This window comes from Rhododendron vialii, chromosome 7a, assembly GCF_030253575.1.
Source record: "Rhododendron vialii isolate Sample 1 chromosome 7a, ASM3025357v1".
Classification (NCBI taxonomy): Eukaryota; Viridiplantae; Streptophyta; class Magnoliopsida; order Ericales; family Ericaceae; genus Rhododendron; species Rhododendron vialii.
The window spans coordinates 34,408,031-34,416,064 of record NC_080563.1 but is presented as its reverse complement, the minus strand read 5'-3'; positions in this window follow the sequence as shown (position 1 = coordinate 34,416,064).

Sequence of the window (8,034 nt, the reverse complement as noted above, 5' to 3'; positions counted from 1 at the left end):
CTTCCCCTCCAGTAACCTGGCTCCCGAACCTCAGATATCGAAGGTGACGACGGACCGGTCTATGCCTTTTCAAAATCAAACAAACGTGGCAAACGTTTTCGAGTTCGGTTCCTTGGGTGCTCTCACCGCTAAAACCCGAGTGGCGACTCCTAATTGAGGCGTTTCGCCGCGCTCTTCCAAACACAAAGGGGGCTGCGCCCGATTCCACAAAAGGAATTTCCGGGGGCGCGTGCCCACAATATATAATAAGGACTATTCTAAAATCCGCCCAAATGAGTAGGATAATAGGTAAAAAGGTACATTGATATACGAGAAAGGTGTATTGATATTTATGAAAGTGTATTAATATCCATGAAATATGCATTGATATCTAAACTTATTTGGAAGTATGTGTATATTATCTTTTGCCTAATGGGCGGAGGTTAGCAAAACCGAGGGTTTTGTTAACATATGCCCCATATGCATATGATAGTGTATATATATTCTCTTTTTATTTATTGTTTGTTTGTATGGAAAATCTAAATTTGAAACACTAGCCATAAATCTTTCATTAATTATTTTTGAAAGGATCAATTTTTTTTATTTTGGACAGAAATACCCCAATTAAAGGTATTGTATGAGTATACTTTTTGTGCATGAACGGCAATACTTTTCGATTTGGAAAAAGTATATTACACAGAAATACTTTTTGTTTTGGACAGATTTTCACCGTTGCTATTAGTGCACCGTTTCTATACTTTTTCACCATTGATGGGAATTTCCGGCATATTCCAATGTGTGATTCGGTCTTGTATAGGAGAAACTTTTCAGTCCCGAGTGGGTATATCTCATGTGATGTCCGCTAAGTGTATCTAAGTTGTCCAAAAGTGTTTTGAACGTACAGATTTAAAAAAAATAAATTCCAAGAAAGAGTTTAACTTTTTCGGGAAAAAATTTCTTTAAAATCCGGACATTTCAAAACGTACACTTTTGAATGGTCCGAATGCGCCGAACGGGTACCATGTGGTACCCACCCGGCACTGAAAATTTTTCTCCTTGCATAGAACTGGGTAAAGGTTTGTTGACATCACCGTTGCTATTAGTGCATCGTTTGTATACTTTTTCGCCATTGATGGGAATTTCCGGCATATTCCAATGTGTGATTCGGTCTTGTATAGGAGAATTTTTTCAGTGCCGAGCGGATATATGATACGTGGTGCCCGCTCAGCATATCTAAGTTGTTCAAAAGTGTTTTGAATGGTACAGATTTTAAAAAAAAAATTCCAAGAAAGAGTTTAACTTTTTCGGAAAAAAATTTCTTTAAAATCCGGACCTTTCAAAACATTTTTGGATGGTCCGAATGCGCTGAGCGGGCACCATGTGGTACCCACCCAGCACTGAAATTTTTTCTCCTTTTATAGAACTGGGTAAAGATCTGTTGACATCACTATTCGTTTGGCTACAACTGGGTACAGGTCTTGTATGAAATCTGGCTACAAATTTTTTTTGGACATCACGAAATCTACTCACTAGGTTTGGTCTTGTATATGTTGAAAGTTTTTGGGTGGGAAAGGTGTATGGTTGTGGCTTGTGGGTATTTCTGTCCAAAAAAAAAAAAGTTGATCCTTTCAAAAACAATAAATAAAGAATTTATGACTAGTATTTCAAATTTAGATTTTTCATACAAACAAACAACAAATGAAGGAGTATATATATACACTATCATATGACTATGGGACATACTTTAACAAATCCCAAACCAATATAACAAAATCATAAAATGATTCCTTCTGTCCCATTTTGTTTCACCTATTTTCTTTTTGAAACATCTCAAAAAATTGTCTATATCTCACAATGTAAATGGAAAATGTGAATGTTCCAAACCACTTCACAGATACTCACTCCGTCCGGATTTAATAGTCATTTTTTGGAGTTTGTGTCATTTTTCAATCGATTATATCTTCCAATTTATAATATTTTATGTGATTTTGAATAAGGACAAAAAATAAGTCATTTTGGCTTATTTGTCCGAATACCCCCTTAATCGAGATCTATCAAATAAGATCTATATTCGATATGAAATTTATTACGAATTCAAAAATATAACCTATTTTTTAGCTGGTTAAAATAGAATTAGGAATAATTAAATCCGAACAGAGAAAGTGTGTAATATGAGAGAGAGATTCATAATGCGTCGTACGACAATTTAACTCGTCTCAAATGAGTGCAATGGGTCAGACTAAATTAACAAAAATTCGTTATTTATTAGGGCAATGAATTTTTTTTTTTCACGGCCGAAACTTTATTAGGGTAATGATGGGTGCAAAGATTTATGTGCGCATTATTTTTGCCCCAAAAAAAAGAACTTTATGGAAAGCTGGAACGGCGCCAAAATCGCCTGCTACACGTGACGCCCTCATTAAGATGCAAATGACATGTATTGGATAATGCCATAGCAGGGACAATCCGCAGGGATAAACGCGTTTGCGGTCTCATTTGGATCCCGAAAAAATTTAGAAAAATATCCATAAAATTTTGAATATTATTTTATGGAGCCCTGTAAAAAATCAGCTCCAACGGATATCGGTAAGTATTACTTTTGGATTTGTAGGGGCGAACTGACAGTTTCGCCCCTACTTATCCAAAAGTAATACTTACCGATATTCACTGGAGCTGATTTTTTACAGCGCCCCATAAAATAATATTCAAAAATTTATGGATATTTTTTTAGATTTTTTCGGGATCTAAATGCGGCCAAACGCATTTGTCCCTACGGATTGTCCATACGAATTGTCTTTGCTCATAGCTTTTTGGTCGGATATATATTTTTAGATAGGGATCTGTTCACACTAGTTTGTGCACATAGACCTTTCACATTTATTGTTACACCACCAGACCACCTGGTGTGTGTGTATATCTATATATATATACCTGTTTTCAGGTTCGGAAGCATTATGGTCCGAACCGTCCGGATATTTCATTTCCTGATCGAATTTCGATGATCTGAGCCACTCAATGTGATTAGAACGTGATTTTAAGAGTACTTTCTAGAAATCAGCAAAAAAAATGATCAGAAAGGACTTGATTCGAACAGTTTTTTGTTGAACGGTTTGGTAAAAAACTGCTTAGATCAAGCCCTTACCGATCTTTTTCTTTGCTGATTTCTTGTGGGTACCCTTAAAATCACGTTCCGAACACATTGAGCGGCTCGAATTATCACAAATTATTGGAAAATGAAAAATCCAGACCATAAAAAAATCAGAACAATTGGACCTGAAAAGAACTATATATATATATATATATATATATATATATATATATGTTATATATATAAACATAAATATAATAATGAATGCATGCGTAATGACTTAATAAACAGACCAAGTTGATGAATAATAAGCATCTGAGTCGTTATTCTGAAAATGAATTAATGACTCAGAAGATATCCAATTTAGTTGACAACCCTTCAAACAAGCTTGATTTCACTTCTACTCTTGTTTTTCACTTGATTGATGTCTAGTCTACTCCTAAGAAGATGAGGAAACAGTATCGCTAATAGGCATACAGGTGGGGCAAGCCCAGTGGCGGAGCCACTTGGTGCCCAATGCACTGCAATTTTCATTAATAATTTTACTTTTACCCCAAATTATACTAAATGCCATCACAATTTATATTCAAAAATTATACACATTTTTTCTTTGTAACACTTACCTCCTTAGTATCTTTGTCAAGTTTTCAAAAAAATACTCTTTTACGTACTTGTTTTCCATAAAGACTCATTAAATATGTGTGTATTGTAGAAAATTTTATGTCTTAAGTTCATTTCTTTCATGTTATGGTTGTTTATTACAAGAAAAAAATAGAAAATTCTAAAACCATATTTAATGGTGCCCCCACCGACCTAAAGTTCTAGCTACGCCATTGGGCAAGCCCAAAAAGCATCTACCACCACATCAAGCACTTGCGCTCCTGGCGAGAATCGAACCATCACATTTCACGTGGAAGGAGTGAGGAAATGTATTGGCCTACAAGACCCTGGGTTAGTTCACCTCTACTTAAAAGTATTACACATTCTATGGAGCAATTTTGATAACAAATTTGCTCCGAAAGGACAGCAAAAACACGTATTCATGTACACCTCTTGGGTTCACCTTATGGCTTTTTGGCTCTTGATCATATCATTGGAGAATATTGAAAAAGGTTGTGAGCGTTAGGTACAAAGAAAATATATCCAGAAATTATCCCAAAAAGGTAAGTCACCGGTACAGATTCACTTTAACCATTGATTTGCTCTTTCGGAATAATTTCCTGGTACGTTTTCTTTGCACGTAGAATTTATATGCCAAGGTGCCAAGCTTTGAATGTATAATCAAGATGACCGATTTACTTGAAATCGAATGGGTCATCCACCTGAATCAGCCGATAAAAGAAATAGAACTGAATCAAAATCATATCATGTGATAATTCTTCATTTCGCTCTCATGACACAAAATGGAACCGATCACGGGGCCATTTAGCGAGGCAAAGAGTTCATTTGGCAAGTCTCGTTGTGTTTTCTTTTAGTAGTAAGTTGTTAGTGATAAATACTAAGGTTGGCCACGGTCGGATTTTTTCGGATTCTGGTCGGGTTGGACCCGACCCGAATAATGTCGGATTGAGTACTTGCCACCCGAACCCGACCGTGCAATATGTCGGGCTCCGACCGAACTGTTGTCGGATTGAGTTGGTCGGGTTCTGTCGGATAATCGGATTGGGCCAATTTTGTTGGGCGGCTTGGGCCATTATTTGGGCTGGTTTTATTTTTCTGGGCCATTTTTTTTTAAAATTCTTTGGTTATTTTAGGCTAGTTTTCCACCATTTCAGCAGGCCAAATGGCCCAAAGATTAATATAAATATTTTGGGCCATGCCCCATAGCTCAATCCAAGGGTCCAAGCCCTGTTTTCCAGTTTCCACATTTCTCAATCAAAATTCCAAACATAAAAGCACAACCACATGACAAAAAAAAAAGCCAACATTTTAGCTGGAAATGTTTTCCAGTTTTCAGAGAGCACTAGAGCAGCCATCTCTCAGCACTCTCCTCCCCTGTTTTCTCAGCAATGACTCAGTGAGTACTGAGTAGTCAGTCTGCAGTCACACTCACACACATTTTCAGTTTCTAGTTTCCACCTCCACCACACAGCAAAAATACACAAAAAAAATTACAGAGACCAGCCAGCTCTCTAGTCTCTACTCTCCTATTTTTTAAGCAACCATACACAAACACAACCAATCAACAAGTCAAAATATTTTCAGTTTTCCACCACCATATTACAAGTTCAAACGACCACCAAAACAAGTCTAAAATGATTAAAAGAAGTCCATAATAATTTAAATTAGCCAATACTCCACAGTGCTGCTGCTCCCAAGTCCCAACCCCATATTTCTCATGTCCGTTCAAAGTTCAAACCTGTTACATAGAAAGAAAAATTAAAAGACAATTAAAAACTTCATAGATTTTTTATTTTTTTTTATAAGTAAAAACTTCAAAGATCATCAAATAACATTTGTTGTTATGTTTTACCAAGGTCCAAAGCCCCATCAATCCCTAAGAAGCATCATCAGTTTGTAAGAGTTCTGAAAAAAAAAAAAAAAAACCCACTTAATTCAATACAATACTAGAAAATGTTGACTGAATAGACCAAATCAATTAAATTGTAGACTAGATGGTCCAGATCAATTAAATAAAATGACCTCGTTCAAGATCTTCAACTTTATCCATAGCCTGTCGAAGAGAGATTGAAACCGTGCTTAAAAGCCAATTTTGGGTGCATACAAGAGTCTCGACCATTGACGGTGAGAGTGTACTCCGAAATGGATCAAGTACGCGACCACCCGTACTAAAAGCCGACTCGGAAGTAACGGTAGACACGGGCATAGCTAATACATCACGCGCTATTTTTGACAAGATTGGATACTTGTTGGAATTGTTCTTCCACCACACCAAGATATCAAAATCCGGATTGTCCCTACGTTCACACAAATCCCCCAAGTACTTGTCTACCTCCGAGGAACAAACACTAGAATACTCCTCCTCTAAGTAAGTGTCAAATTCCATAGCTAAATTCAAGCAAGAATCACAATCCTCATTCTCCACTCTCGGCATTGGACTTGCACTAGACACATGTTGTCTAACTTCACCCTCTTTTGCATAAGAATCATACAATCGGTTCAAAACATCCTTCACTTTTTTCTCCATTTTCTCATCCTCCGCCTTCCCTTTGGATTTTGTATAGCAAAACTTCACCAACCTTAACTTAAACCGGGAATCCATTGCAACTGCCACATAAAGTAGGGGATTGAATTTCTCTTGATCTCCCTAATACCTCTCAAATTTTCTTTTTATTTCAATTGCCATTGAAGACATATAAGGATCTCGGTTGTCGATTAATTCATCTATCTTCACTTGAACCTCATACAACTCATGAAAGAACATATTGGATGTGACAAATAGATAAGCCGAAAATTTCTTGGTTGCATCATAAAAAAGTTTTAAGAATGTAACAGACAACCCACATTTCTTCCAATCAAGCTTGTTTGGGACAGTTGGTTGTCTTGGAGTTGGGACACTAATCATATGGCTCTCACCTAGGCCCTCCAACTCCAATGACAAATCCTCATCGCATTCCTTTATGTCAAATTTTTTTATGAAACTACTATCTTCCTCCCCCATTCTTTGGAATGCCTTCTCAAACTTGATGGCTTCTTCTAACATTAAGTAAGTGGAATTCCACCGAGTACACACATCAAGACACACAGTTTGTTTCGACTTAATTTTCTCCTTCTCCACACACTTATTAAATGTCTCCATTCTTTGTGGAGAAGATCTTACATACCTCACAACATCACGAACACGGAGAATAGACTCACTAGTATCTTTCAACCCCTCAACAACAATAAGATTTAAAATATGTGCACAACATCGCATATGTATATACTCATGCTCCAAGACAGTCCTTTTCCAATCCATTGTTTTCCGTTTCAAGTACTCAATAGCCGTGGCGTTCGAACTTGCATTATCTACCGTCAAAGAAAAAATACCATCAACATTCCATTCAAGCAACAATGACTCAATTTTCTTGCCTATGGTAACTCCCTTATGATCTTCAATTTGACAAAAGTTAAAGATTCTCTTTTGTAACTTCCAATCATCATCAATGAAGTGTGCAATGAGACACATGTAGTTAAGATTTTGAATTGATGTCCATGTATCAGTCGTGAGGCAAATCCTACGACCCTTCAAGAATTTTTTCAGTTTTCCTCTCTCATTTTTATGAATTGCACCAACCTCTCTAGTTATCGTTTGGCGAGAAACCGATGAGAACTTAGGTTGCATGACCTTACAAAATTTTCTGAATCCAATCCCCTCAACAAACCTAAAAGGTAGTTCATCAATGATGACCATTTCAGCAAGAACTCTCTTACAATCGTCAAAAGAAAAGACATGCGTCACAACGTCAACACTGCCCCCGTCTGTGGGTCGAAATGAAAGGTTTTGTTGTCCATGTTGATCTCTATTAGGATATAGTGGGCAAGCGGGGATGTGAGCTTTCAAATTACTAAACGCCGTATTTTTTACTTTCAGCCGCGTATCGTTTATTGCAATACTTACACTCAGCCCATTTGGTTACCCCCTCCTCTTTAATATCGTTGAAGTGATCCAAATAAGGAGATCTATTTCTTTTTTCAGACTCTTTTTAGGTTTAGGCGTTCGTAGTGGAACCTTTCTTTTCAGTCTATTTTCAGTATTTTGTCCAATTTCAACTACTGTATCATCTTGAACATCAATAACATCGGCATTCGTAGACACAGGAGGATTAGAATTATCTCCAAGTTCAACTTCTTCAACATCTACAACATCATCCTCAAGTTCCCTGCCAAGCGTGAAATCAAAATTGCTTGAATCCATCACCTACAAACAAGTGTAATCAAGATCAATAAACTGCAATGCTGCCAATGCATATACATATAGTGCTAACCAGTCGAAATAAGAGAAAAAAATAGCTTTACTGTTTTCT